This window comes from Protopterus annectens, chromosome 5.part0 (genome assembly GCF_019279795.1).
Source record: "Protopterus annectens isolate FY-2018-M chromosome 5.part0, PAN1.0, whole genome shotgun sequence".
NCBI lineage: Eukaryota > Metazoa > Chordata > Ceratodontiformes > Protopteridae > Protopterus > Protopterus annectens.
In genome coordinates, this window is record NC_056735.1 from 265,535,017 (window position 1) to 265,549,720 (window position 14,704).

Below are 14,704 nucleotides of genomic sequence, written 5' to 3' on the forward strand. Positions count from 1 at the left end.
GGGACGCTCATATTAGCAGAGTAGTGCAGCCTATTCATGAGTTGGTAATAACACAAATTAACTATTAAGTAGTAGAGAGCAGTGTGTTAAATAATGTGAGTAATTATGGGTGCCAGAAAAATGCAGGCAACTGTATGTGGCCCACCATTACAATTCAGCCAGCAGTCATTCGCCTTCCACAGTAAGTGTAGTGAATACTCACTAAACTGTATACTTTCAAACTAGTCCTGTAAGTGTGTAAATTTGTATTTTTCTGATAGCTAGGCTAAAGCCTGATCCCTAAGATGATGATATCTATGTCACAGATCAGGACTGAAATAGACTTCAGAAACAGAAGAGAAAACTTATTCTTTAGATTTGTTAGATAAATGCCTTTTATGGAGGTTACGCTTCATGATGGCTCCATAAAGATCTCTAAAGGAAATTTCATGTAGCAATAGTGTATCATACAAAGCCACCTAGCTAAGATGAAACTGCAGAGGAGGTCACCTTAACTATTCCAAGAGAAAACAGTGATAAGTAGCAAAGTTGTGTTCAGAAATGGTTCCAGTATGTTTAATTGAGACTGCATTACATGAAGCTTCAACTGAATGAAACACACAGGTCTAAACTGCATCTCAATGAAATGCAAAGCAAAGCATGCTTTTTTTGTTGGGGGCAGATTCCCCAGCACTTCCAGTGTTGGGGCTTTACTGCACTACCCTTACTTATCTATACTAACATTCTTGTTCTTCTTTCAGCTTTTCCTGGTTAGGGTTCACCACAGCAGAGCACCTGGCCGCTCATGACTGGCAGTGGACTTTTATGGTGTCGAGTTGTCAGCCTGGCACCCAACCTTCCACAGAAGGCACATGCATGCACTCATGCCTAGGGCCAATTTAGAGTGTTTAATCCACCTAGAGCATGTCTTTGGGATGTGGGAGGAAACTGGAGCACCAGGTGGAAAACCTACGTGACCACAGGAAGGACATGCAGACTCTGCACAGAAGGCACCCCAGCCGAGGATCGAACCAGAGAACCTCTTGCTGTGAAGCGGCAATGCTAACCGCTGCACCACCTCGGCCATCCTAAATGTATGCTAACACTATGGTCATACAACTGAGGAAAAGAGAGAAAAATCCACTGAAAGTGAATCTCTGTGGGAGCACAATGTAAAACCTGTACCATCAGTGATTCCCTGTGGGCACAGTGATTGCTGGATTCATCATCCAGGGAAATGAACATTTAGTTAATACTTCTGTCATTTAGTGCTTGACCAAGGTAAAGAAGCCTCCAGAAACAAATTTGGTAATGTTATACCTGGTTCACTCAGGCATGCAGAGAGTAACGAAGTCCAGTAAGATTAGATTAGCTGTACTACAGTGCATGATAGCAATGAGAAATGTTTGGGTGTCCTGAACTTGAAGAGTTAGCTAATTAAATCTTTGGGTCTATAGAGCTAACTAGATCTGGGCTGAAACTTTATAGTGGCATTACATCCAAGACTGTTAAGCTGCTGATGAAGAGAGGGTAGCCAGTATTGTCAGCACCTAAAATAAACTGAGAAACAAGGTCTCAGTGACTAAAATGTTTCTGGAAAGTGAATTACTTGGCAAAGTAACTCTACAGTGATGCTTACAGAAACCATGTGGTGCTCCAGCAATTACTTGTTTAATATTTGTCCAAAAAACATGGGGAAATGATTTGGTGGTTATTATCTATAACTTCTCTGAATCTTTGTTTATGCAAAACAGTGATTAGAGAATCAGCAGGCTCCATAATGGAACAGTTAATCACCCAAACAAGGTGACTTAAATGTCTGCAGCCAACTTTAGGAAACTTGGAATTAAATATATTTTCAGATAACAGGAAATGACTCTCACTTCACCCATGTATATTTCTCACTTGGCATCAATGATCTTAATATTGGCCATCTCCCAAATCTATACTGTTCATAAAATGAAGACCTAATATTTACATTTTTCAGCATGATTCAGTGAATTTATTTGTAGGAAGAGTTAAAATCTTTGAATGAATGCAGTTAGAGCAGTGTGGTCAGTATACAGATGCAGTGGCTCAGGAACCTGGGAAAATGCTGAGTGATAGCAATGTGAACAGTTTTTAGCAGAAGACAAGATAGGATTTCAAGCACAGAATATAACTGCAGATAAGCATTGCTTGGTCTTCTCATTTGTTTGCATATTGAAAAAGTTGCACATTCTGCTCAACTAATAGGTTAATTATCTGCATTTATTTCTATTTTCTTACTTTCTATAAGAATTGTGTTGATTCATCTTATGCTTTTTGCAATTTTCAGTATATCGACAGTGCTACCTCTTCAGGAAGACTGGTCAGTTATGTACTACCCTTTCAATAAAAGAGTGTTTCATTGTTCCTTCCTTAAGGTGCCTATATAGTTTATGTCTGTCTTTTGTATGCATCACTTTTTTGTAAGATGTGCTTACTTGGTCTCAGTGTATTATTTTAAAACATTTTTGTTCTGTCTCTAAAACTTAATGTATGCTAAACTTTTTTAAAATTTACTGTTCCTGCCTACCTGATGTCTTAAGATTATAGATACTAAGCTTTTCTGTTATCTCTTTATATGATTTCTGCTTCACACTGTGCACCATTTTTGCATTACTCTGATCTGCAATTTTCAAAGGTCTATATCCTTATGATAAACAGGTCTCCAGTACTTTTATGGGATCTTATCACCTGTCTAAACAGTGATAGTAATTTGTTTATATTAATGATGTCCATTATTACACAAACCTTCTTTGCTGTTATCTTTCACCTGTCACTTGTTTATCTTTAGATCATCAGATCTGACAAAGACTAGTGCCTGTCCTTCCTTTACTGTTTTTAGTATTTCCTCTCCAGGTGTGTAGTCTTTTCTTTTGAGCCTCAGATGCACTATTTTGTGTTGACTATAAACTATCATGTCCTGTACCTCGTCCAGTATTGCCAGGACTTTTGTCATCCTTTTTGTGTATCAGCTCCATAGCACAAATATTTAATATATATCATCACCAGACAGGGATGTTTTTTATTCCAGCCTTCTGTAATGTACGGGACTGACTTAAGTGCTGACTCCTGTGATACCTCATTTGTCACCATACATCTCAACTGTCCAGATTTTCGCAAAATGTCTGTTCCTCATAAAATTTCTGGTTTTCTGTCTAATCAATGAGGATTGAAGTCACTACATAAGGGCATACATTTGAGTTTCAGACTTCATATCCTTCAGATAATGCATGCAGACACAAATCCTGTTAACCTAGCAAACGTTTTAAGTTTAGAAGACCAATGTTTAAAATCTGTCCCTATTTTTTGAGCTTTTGTCCTCCATTATTTTAGGCTTTTCCCAGATTTCTTGTACAAACAAGTAGAGAGGTGTGTTTGCAACCACTGGTTCATTTCTGTGGTCTCAATTTACTATGGCCCTCTGTGCCCTATTGCCTAGCCAATGCTGTACTTGAACTATGATCATAGGAATAGCTCTGCAGTTTTCTTTGTTAACTTTCTTAGTGTTATTGTGTTATAGGTCTTTCTACCTTGTTATCCATATCTGCATAAGCATTCTGATTTAATAGTCTGGTTACCCAGTCAAAGAACTCATTTAGTTTTGTCATGCATGAGTTTCCTAATGTGAATTCATGCTCTATAGGATCCTGTGCTACCTTCACTTCCAGGTGTTCTAAAATGCTTTCCTTCAGACTTGATTCCATGATTTTCCCTAAAAATTAGTTCACACTGCTAGGTCAATAGTTTATAGTCACTGTCTGTGTTTCTTTCTTGTAACTGAGGAATCCCACCAGTTCTCATTCAATGTTTTGGAACCTTACACTTCTCCAATGATTCGTAATTATATGGGTATCAGTTCTCCCATCAGTTCTCAAAGAAGTAAGTAGCTTTCTTAATTACTGTATAAACATTTTAATGAAGACTATTTGGTTGAAATAACCTGAATGAAACTCACTTAAAAAAACACCTTCATTAAGTTATCACTTAAGATATAAGCAACACGCATTAACAGAAAAGAAAAGAAAGCAAACCATCGTAACACGTTTCATTTACATAAATTATACATCACATTTTATAACTATCGTCAGCCCAACAATACATAAATTGTTCAATTTCTGTCTTCCTTTAAACCTCACTCCTACTCCTGAATATTATTCTGCTTTTATTGTTCTCACAATTTCCATTTATTTCTATGTAATTTGCTCCTTCCCTTTTCTAAAGATATGTCTTTCAATTCTTATATCTCTTTTACAATATTAAATAATTTAATTACAGTTGGTTTAGACTTTAATTTCCATTTTCTAGTAATTGCTTTTTTGACAGCCAACAGAATAACAAGGCATTATGTCTAGGCATTTCAGATCCTATGTCTCATCTTCTAAAGAATTGTTTCCTTAGTTATAGCCATTTGCTCACCCAATATTTCAATATTTAGGTGGGTTTCAGTGAACGTAAATAAGCCAAAACCAGTTCACCGAAACTACCTTCAGTGAACATTGAAGCAACTTTTTTTGGAGGGGGGAACCCCTGCACCCCCCTATGTAGGGAGACACCCCTCACCCCCCCCCCGGGAATTGTATATACCAACTCTGAGATCACACAACAGCACAGAAAAAGGTAATCCCCACTTTCATCGAAGACAGTTTCAGCGAACTGGATTTGGTTTCTTCACACTCACTGAAATCACCTTTGACAGATTGACATGCTCTCTCTACATCCTCCTATTGTTCCCATTGTTCCCTAGTAAATTGCCTTTCCAGTTTCTTTTCCCAATCTTTTCTAACCTTGTCTGATTGGTTCTTATAGTTATTAAGCAATGGAGGACAGAGCCACCGCCTCAGGGTATCTACTAGCATAATATACTAACACCAGGATATATGTCTTCCCTGTGGAACTTGGGGTACTCAGAGGCCCCACAATATCCATTGTTACCCTCTGAAATGGCTCCTCAATCACAGGCAAAGGCATCAAAGGGAGCCTTGACCTTATCTCCTGCCTTGCCTAATTTTTGGCACTGCTCACAGGTCCTGCAATACCCTGTTACATCCCTTGCAATCCCAGGCCAATAAAAGTTCTGCATAATACATCTCTTGGTAAGCTTAATGCCCATATGACCTGCAAAAGGAATGTCATGGGCTATGGCTAGAAATGACAGATGGTAGGCTTTAGGCACTACCAAATGCTGTATTTCCTCACCTTCTAGCCCTCCCTTGGGCTCCATGCTCTATACAGTAACCCTTTGTTCTAGTATACAAATTCCCAATTTCTTTGAGAATCAGGTGCCTCCTGAGACCCGAGGGGAAAAGCCCAAAACAGACATACAAATACATATGAATAGAGACAAATTAACAATATTACAGAGCAAAACAATCTTATGGCTACAATGGATAAGAAAAACATAATGTACTCAGTGGAATAGTACATAGCTATATATACAAAAAAGTGTAGTAATAGGTTGTAACAGGAGAAACAACAATAATAAATCCAGCAGGTAAGCAGGAAGGAAGTTAAGGTTGTAGGTAATATAATGAAACGAAACAAGGTATAATTAGATAAGTGGCTAGAAGAAGAATTGTGTAAGTGCAGGGTCTTCAGATGTGAGGGAAAGAAGAGTGGGAGTAAAAAGTAGAGAGGGGTGACTGCACAAGGGACTGTAGGTCAGAAGAGGGAGTGGTGCAAAAGAAGATAATAGTAGAGGAGGGATGTAGTGAACTAGAGGGAGGGTACAGAAAGAAGAGCAGCTGGATAAAGTAAGTTATAGAAAGGGAAAAAAGGTCTTATAGATTAGACTTAGCGGTGAAGTGGGTATGTGGAGAGGGAGGGGTTAAGTAGGATGACAACAGGTACATATCAGGCTTCAGGAATGGCCACAATGTCACCAAGAGATATAAGTAATCTCAAAGGTAAACTATTCTCTAAAGGACAAGCCACAATGAAAAGTTAAAATATATTTAATAATAAATAATAAAAGAAAATAAAAATATGAAATATCTATTTACAGTAAACAACAGAGTTTCAGTCACAGGAAATATTAAAAATAACACAGCTGGAAAGATTCTCACAGTTACATAAAGCCAGTAGTTAACTAGTATCACTATATTTTCCTAACTGATTTAGAGAATTACTATCCCTGGTCACTTACTAGAACAAGACAAGATGAAGTAGGGGGAGGGATCCTTCTATGTCAGGTTCCAAGAAACCGACAATATTAAAACATTATTTCTGTACAGAATGACATCACATACATCTAGTCATCTGACTTCTGGTTCCCATGCAACCCCCCCCCATTGCTAGAAACTGCCAGGATATAGCACCTACATGTCAGTAATATACACACAAGAGCTTTGCTCTCAGATCTGGTGCAGCTTCTGGAAGTCATAAAACAATTACAAACCTCTACTCCTCTTACAGTGACTAACAAACCATGCTTCTTACAGACATTGTGTCTCTGGCTTCATTCAAAACTGTGGGATAACATCTTTATGGCCAAAGTCCAGTAATTAAATTTTCTTGCTATTTCTCAAAGTCAGGTGGATTGAGATTAAACTCTTCTCTTCCCATATCCTCTGTTACAATACATACAAGTTACAATAATGCATGTACATTTCTGTTCTGCCCAGCAGGGCACACTGTTGATACATTTTTAAACCAAACATATTTACAAATACATTTGTCAACACAAACATCTGTACAAATCAGTTTGATATTCAAATAACATAAAATTATTTACTAAATTACAGCTAGCTGTGCTGGCATATGTTACACATCCATTGCCCTACTTCTCCTGGTATAGCTGGCAATACCTCACACTATCACATGTCCTACTAGTTGTCTGTTTTTTAACAGCAGCTTCTGTTTTATATTCAACTAAAAACTACTAGAGGAGGTATTTCACAAAGGATTCCCTTACCCCATTCTCTTTGCCTATACTCTGATATCAATCCCTGGTAGGGAAGGCAGGCTTTACCTTGCTGTCTTAACTTTGTCTTGGCCTCATCTCACTCTATTACCTTTTCCTCTCAGTTATAATTCTCCTTAAGGATCTGCATCCAAAATCAGATAAATGACTGAAACAGACTTTGATAAAAAAAAAGCACAAGCTGCTGAAATTAGAAAAAAAAAGCATTAAAAATGTGTGTGGGGAGCACAGCCACCCTATCCCATACAAGGGTTTTCCAGTTAATAATTAACTCCAAGGTTACTAATCTCAGGAAAAAGAATGACATAATTGAACTCACCACCAAAGGTTAAACTTGATTTGATGACCTTAGCATTATTTCTAAAGATTTAAAACACCCAAAGTGTGTATGTCTCCCTGCAGCTATTTTAATTTGTAGATTTCTCATTAATGAACACTTGCCAGATTTCAAACCAAGTGGACTATATGTGTACATTCATTTATGGATTTTACTTGGTGATACTTTATCTATACATGAATGCCAGAGGCTTTGTGATATTTTGTGTGTGGGGATCCAGCACGCTGCAGGAGAATATTAAAACATAAATCTTGTGCCCCCAACATTTAATATTGGTCCATCCCCATATCCAACAACAACAACAACAACAACAACAAATCAAATACCCTAAAAAAAAAATCTTTTCACTTCTTAAGAGTGGAGTGACTTGAGTTTCCTGTACAGCAACTTAATAAACATTCCCTTTATTCCCCAGACCCACTATTCCACATTTAACATTGTCACAGTGTTGCCATTTCACATTCTAACTTACTATAATCGATTTCTGTTCACCTCATCACATACAAAGCTGGGCTTTGCTCATACTCTTGATTGGCTAAAGTAATGGGTTTGAAGTAATTGAGTCAGTGGATAGGCCTGTACCACAGGTAGCCACAATGGCAGGAAACATGCAACCTCTGCTCACAGGGACAGGTACCTAATTCAACAACAGTCTGATATCAAATATAAAAGAAAGTACAATGCAGCCCACAAAGAACAGTACAAGAGGTCTAAAAATCCCATATTGATGATTCTACCTTTCTGATTAACACATTATTTTAAAAACAAACAACTTTACAGGTAAAAGACTGTTCTTGAGCTTATATTGCATATCCTTAACTTTACTTCATTTGGTTGTGTCACACATCCCTTGGTCCAACAATTTATTTTTTTTTTTTTACATTTTGATTTATCTCATACAAGCAGGTCGACTGGATCACAACTGTTCTTTTTCCAGCTATGACCTAGTTGTAGTAACAAACAAAAACAAACATATTGAGATACCACTAAAGCTGTTTTGACATAGCAATACTGTGATATAGGTAATGTCCAGAAATGAAGCAATGCATGCTAACCTAGAAGTGCAGGTATAAAAATAACAGCATTAGTCATCATAGAACCAAAGGAGATGGCAGTTAGGCAAGCTGACCTGGCCAGGGTAAGACCTTCTTAGGTTAGTACTTAAAATGATGCATAAAATCATGTTAACATGAATGAATGCATTTGGTGCAGTCGTTGTATATGATGTCAGCACAGTAAGTGCAGTGGACTTTATGACAAATGTCGTTTCAAGTTAATCCCAATCCTGGAAGTATTTGGCATGGCTATAATGTTGGGTGGTATAGAATACTGTTGTTTAGGGTCCTGAATTGAATAAGCGTTTCCTTTCACATATTAAAGAGTTTAAATACAGAAACAGTTAATACTGGCTGCAAAAAAAAAAAAAAAAAGTGAAGGGCTCTATTGTATCCAGCTAGCTTCGGTGACATTTTTGTAATGGTACTCCTTCTTAGGAAAACTAGCCATGAATATAATTTTTAAATGAATTAAATGTATTACGAAACAGCTCTGTATAGTGGAAATTGTCCTACAAAGAGTTATGGCTCAGGTCTATAGAGCCTCGGATGTATTACTCTTTATTTATTTATTTATTTATTTGACATTTGTTAACCGGGTTAGTCCAGCTGAGCTAGGAGCCCATTTTCAGTGAAGACCTGAGGAGAAAAGGTCCAATACAATACAAATAATTCAGAAGCGTACATTTGGGTTTAACAACAAAATAAGAAATGGGTGGTCCTATAAAGCAGAACAGAACAGAAATTAAATTAATAAAAGGAAGATAAAAACCTTGAATAGTCAATAGCAAAAAGTTATATACAAGTGAAAATTACATTGAAACAAAACATAAATACAGATGAAGAATACGAGTTATGTATGAAAGTAAAGCTATCTGTATGAACTGCAGTCAAAAATAAACTACAGATTACCTAGAGTTTGATTCTGTCATCAGTTAAACTGGAGTAGTTTGAGCAGTAAATTAAACGAAGGAAGAGAAAAGGTGGGGGGAGATTTATGTAGGATCTTTCAGGGGCAGGAGCATAAGTTGTATAGGAAGTGTTTTAGCTCTTTTTTAAAACTATTAATGTGTTTGATGTATCTTATCTTAGGTGGGAGTTTGTTCCAGGCTTTGGACACTGGGAATTTGTATAAGAGTTTGCCAATATTTTTGTTGGGTTTGTAAATATTGAGGAGATGTTGGCCGGAGCTGCGGAGCGAGTGGTTAGGGTTATATAAGGATACTAGACAGAAGAAGGAACGGCAGGCAGTAGGTTTGTTAAGTATGGAGTGTGTGTTGTGCAACTGTGATAGAAGCAGTTGTTTGGGGAATTCAAGCTGTTGAAGTTTCTTTAGAGCAATGCAGTGGTGAGAGTTGTAGAGTTGGTTGGAGGCAAGTCTAGATATTTTATTATACGTTTGTTCTAGCCTGGTAAATAAATTGGTTTGTAAGTTTGTAAGTATTGAAGTGGCATAGAGAAGTCAGGAAAGAAGGAATGCCTGAGCAAGTGAGAAGTTTGGAGTCAGATGAAAGGAATTTTTTGTTCCTATAAAGTAGACCCAATTTTAGGTGTGTCTTTTTAATACACCATCGAATATGAAGGTCGAATTTTAGTTGCTCATCAATTATGGTACCAAGGAGCTTAGTGTGAGATTCTACTTTGATGATGGTGTTGTCGAGTGATGAGATGATGAAGGAGGTTTTGTGATGGGAGAGTGATTTAGGGAGGAAAATAAGGAATCTTTTTTGGGGGGGGTTAAGATGAGCTGTTTTTCTGTAAGCCATCTTTCAATAGCAAGGAATAAGTTTTGGTTAAGAGAATGCAGATGAGTGATGTCTGAGGAGATCAGCGTCATCAGCATATTGTATAAGAGAGGAGTTGCAGCAGGATGAGTGGAGGTTGTTAGCAAAAATGTCATAAAAGAATGGACCCTAGAATAAAACCTTCAAGGACACCTGTTTGGATAGGTAGGAATGGGGAGCAAGAAGTATGTCATCTGACAGACTGAAACCTGTTGGTAAGGTAGGTAGTGAGGTTGAGATCAGATAGTTTTGTAAATAGTTTAGAGTGACATACTGTATCGAAGGCTTTTGAGAAGTCAAGGACTAGACAGGATGCCAGTTGGTTGTTGTCTCTAGCCTTCGCGACTGTATGAGTGAAAGATGGAAGGGCACTGGCAGTACTGTGCTTTGGCCAAAACCCATGTTGAGTACAGGTCAAAAAGTTTTCTTGGATTAGAAATTTGAGAAGCTATGTATGTATGCATTTTTGATGATTTCTGAGAGTGGGGAGAGAATGGCTATGGATCTGAAATTGGAAGGGTCAGTGGAGTTTCCTCCATTATGTACAGGAATGGTGTAGAATGAGTTCCAGGTGTCAGGAACAGTAGATTCTTGGATTGATCTGTTTACTAATATTTAGCTAGGGTAGGCTATAGAGTCAGCGGCAAGCTTGAGAAAGAGGGGAGGTAGGTCCTCAGTAGAGGGTGAACACGGTTTTAGTTTAAGCAAAAGTGATTGGATGTAGGCCGTGGGAACTGGTTCAAGAGAAATGGGGGTTAGATTGGTAAAAGTATGAGAGGTGGTAGGAGGATTGTTGTTATGTTCAGTACATGTTAGTTTGTGGATAGAGTCAATAAAGTAACAGTTGAAAAGAGTGACAGTTTCTTGCAGAGTGTTGTTTTGGTAGGGGTTAGGGGTTGAAGGATTTCCAGGGTGAAGAATTTTGTTGATGGTGCTCCAGAATTTTTTTGGATTAGAGTGGTGATAGGTTTGGGCCTTATTGTATATTTTTTTCTTGTCTTTGTTGATTTGCCTTTTGGTAAGGTTTCTGAGTTCTTTGTATTTTTGGAGATGTGAAGGGGATTTGGTTTTTAGTGAAGTATTCCATACACTGATCTTTTATGCATAAGGGAGTGTCTTTTGTAAGCCAGGGGGCATAGTTAGCTTTTATTCTAATTTTCCTAAGGGGTGCTAGTGAGTTAAGGCTTTCAAGGAAAATATGGTTGAATTCTAGTACTGCTTCACTGAGGGAAGGTGATGGAGGCAGGACCAGTTAATGGATGAAAGTCTAATGTTAAAAGCTTCAACATTAAAGCTGGAAAGTTTGCGGCAGTCTCTGTATAAGTGAGACCTAGACAGTTGGACTGCATGGGGAGGTGGCCACTTATGGAGTCAGGTAGAGTACAAGGTTTATGGTAGAAGTTTGGATCTGTGGCAAGGATCCAGTCTAGGATAGAGCTGGTATTAATATTTTTATTTATGCAAGTGGGTGAGGTGATTAGTTGAATAAAACTATGAAGATTTATACTGAGTTTAGGGGAGTCAGTCAATAGTTTTTTTTCCACTCTATATTTACATCACCAAATATAACAGTTTCATAAGGTATGTTGTGTGAAATCCGTGACAGTATATGTTCGATGATGTGGATGTTATTACCAGGTGGGATGTAAATGGAAGCTATAGCTAATTTTGTTTATGGGCATTTATGTGACAGTTAAGAATTAATAGTTCAGCTGGGTGGAAATTAGGGAGAGGAGTAAATAAGGGGTGAGGTTGAGTTGTTCAGAAAATAGAATGGCAATTCCACCTCCTTTTTTGAGATTCTATCTTCCAGATAAATATTATATCCAGGAGGTAGGACTTTATTGTTAGAAATGTGGGGCTTTATCCAAGTTTCAGATAAGGTTATGATATGTGGAGAGTATTGGGCTACCCATGAGTGGAGTTTGATGGTTTTATTGAGTAGACTTTGTACATTTAAAAAGTAGAAGGTTAAGTTTTTAGGGGTGGAGTATGCAGGGGAGGAGGATGGTGAGAGGTGGGAGAAGGGGTGGGTTGGGTGGAGAGGAGATGGAGGGGTCAGGATTGGGATGAATGTCACCAGCTAGAAGAGTAGTTATTGCTAATGGGGTAAGTTGTGGATGAAAGTGGTGATAAGTGATGAATTTTTGCTTAAGTTTTTTGGGGAGAAGGGTGTGAGATACAATTTTGATTTTTAGGAGTAGAACATGGGAGAAATTATAGCGAGGTGGAAAGATTGAGAAAGATTGCGTATAGTCATTATTTGTAATTAGATGGATGAGTAGAAAATGGCTTTAGGTAAGTGAGTTTAGTATGATATGAAGTGATGAATGCAAGAAAGAAAAATAGAGGGGTTGTAAGGTAGATACGGAGCATGGCATATAAAGTTGTGTATAAAGTTGTGAGTGTGGAAGAGGAGGAGTTATCTTTCTGAAGTGCTATGAAATAAAGGGTAGTATTTGTTGTACCTTTTGAACAGAACTTCTTGGGGAAATTATTTGGGTTGTATTATAGAGTGCATTTTAGAATCCAAATATATATTGCCTCATCACAGCAAGATACGATGCTACATGCCTTGCCTGTGAAATTATGACATTATAAGCTATTATTTGTTACGGGTAAGACTTTTGTACATATACTCATGTAGCATAGGACTATGACCATACGTAGGATAGATGAAGTGCTGCTGTTACTTCAGTGAGTCGGTAATCATTTAATGATGTCATACCATAACACTGAAGTAAGAACCAGCTTCAGTGTGCTAATGTCAGTTTTCATGAATCTAAAGATAAAAAAATAAGCAAATGCTCAAGCATTTGGACTGCAAAGCACATCTTTGGGAACATCAGATTGTCTTAGTGAAGTGTTTCAGTGAAAGAATATAATGTTTTAGAATGTGATGTGACAACCAGTGAACTCTGAGGGCACACTTAAGTGAAGAATGACATACTATGGCATCATGCTGTTCTACAAAAAGGATCATATTATTTTTATGGCAATATTCATTTATTCAGATTACAATAACCATTTGAGACCCTTGATTAAAATTTAAAGCAAAAGTCAGCATATTGTCCTTTATTTTTAACCTGTTCATGAATAAAGAAAACTTCTAAGTTAGCCTTCCACACATTATTTACTGCCAGATGAATCATCTATAATACAGTGGATAACATCCTTTTCCAAACAAAATCATGGTTTCTTAATGCTTTATTTTGGAATAAAAGCTCTAACCACCTTAAATGATTTAACACCTTTAAGAAGAAACACAAAGTCCAGGAGAACAGCAAAACAACACTGACAGTAATGATGGCTGAAGGCCCAGACCTGGTTTGAAGTGAATACTAATTCCACTTACTTTGTGCCATCTAGGTTTTACTAACTGATACTTAAGTCATTACAAGCACACCTTCTTTATGCTAAGAATTTCGTGGATAAACTATTTTTAGTAGTGGAAAATACTTCAGTAGCATATGTTTTTGAACACTTAGACCTTCAAACATGCATTAATGTATATTTATCAGCAGTAAAACAGTAGTTTACAGGTTCAAGGTTTCAGTGTCACTTTCTGACAAAGAAGGTCTGGGTAGACCAGAAGCATTTTTCCAAGAAATGAGCTAGACCAACACAGTCTACTAGACTCCGTCTTTCCAAACCATTCAGATGAGTGTGAAGGTATCATAGGATCATAGGAGGTTACTAGGCTAATGGCCCTTGGGCCCTTACAAGCTTAGCCAAGTTTAACCCATGTATCCAAGAGTGCCCATATAGCAGACACAAGAATCAGCACCTGTTGCCCCTGTCCAAGAAGGACACAGGTTGGACCCCTGGGGTGAATTTCTGGATGCCATCCAATGTCCAAATTGCCCTTAAATAGGGTCAACAAGGGGCTCTGCTTCACATGAATTGGAAGTCTGTTCCAAAGATAAGACAATTTCTGGGAAATAAATCTATCCCTCCAGCAGGTTTTATTGATGTCGCATACTAGGTTTAGGTCCTTAGAGCAAGTGACCTGTGTGACATTGGACTTACAATGCGCAGCATTTCCATTAAGGCAGGGTCTGAGATTGCCTTATATGCAAGGCACAGGTCACCTCTGAGCAGTCTGTATGATACAGAATAAAGTGACAGAGATTTTAGTCTGTCCACATTTGGCAGGTTCTGGAGGCCATGAATTTTCTTTGTAAGGAGTCTTTATGGTCTCTCCAATTGCTGCAGGTGCTTGGAAACGTACATACCAATGGGAGTGTTGTACTCCGTTATTGGCCTGATGAGGAAAGTGTACAGGGGGATTATAACCTCTTTTTCTTTCTGGAGGCAATGCCCTTACTTATGAGATGAGTGATCTAAAATGCCTTCCTTACTATTGTGGAGACTTGGTGAGCAAAGGTGAGGTTGCTGTCAACCTGTGTGCCCAGATCTCTCACCACTGATTGAGTGCTTAGGGTGCTGCTATTTATGTGGTAGTTTGCAGGAATGCCACCTTTGCAGAAAGGGATGATAATGCATTTTTTTGCATTTAGTTTAAGACCATGATTTTGGCATCAATCATTTATGTGTGAAAGTCCCTCTTGCAGGATGTTGACATTGTCTGGGGACTCAATGA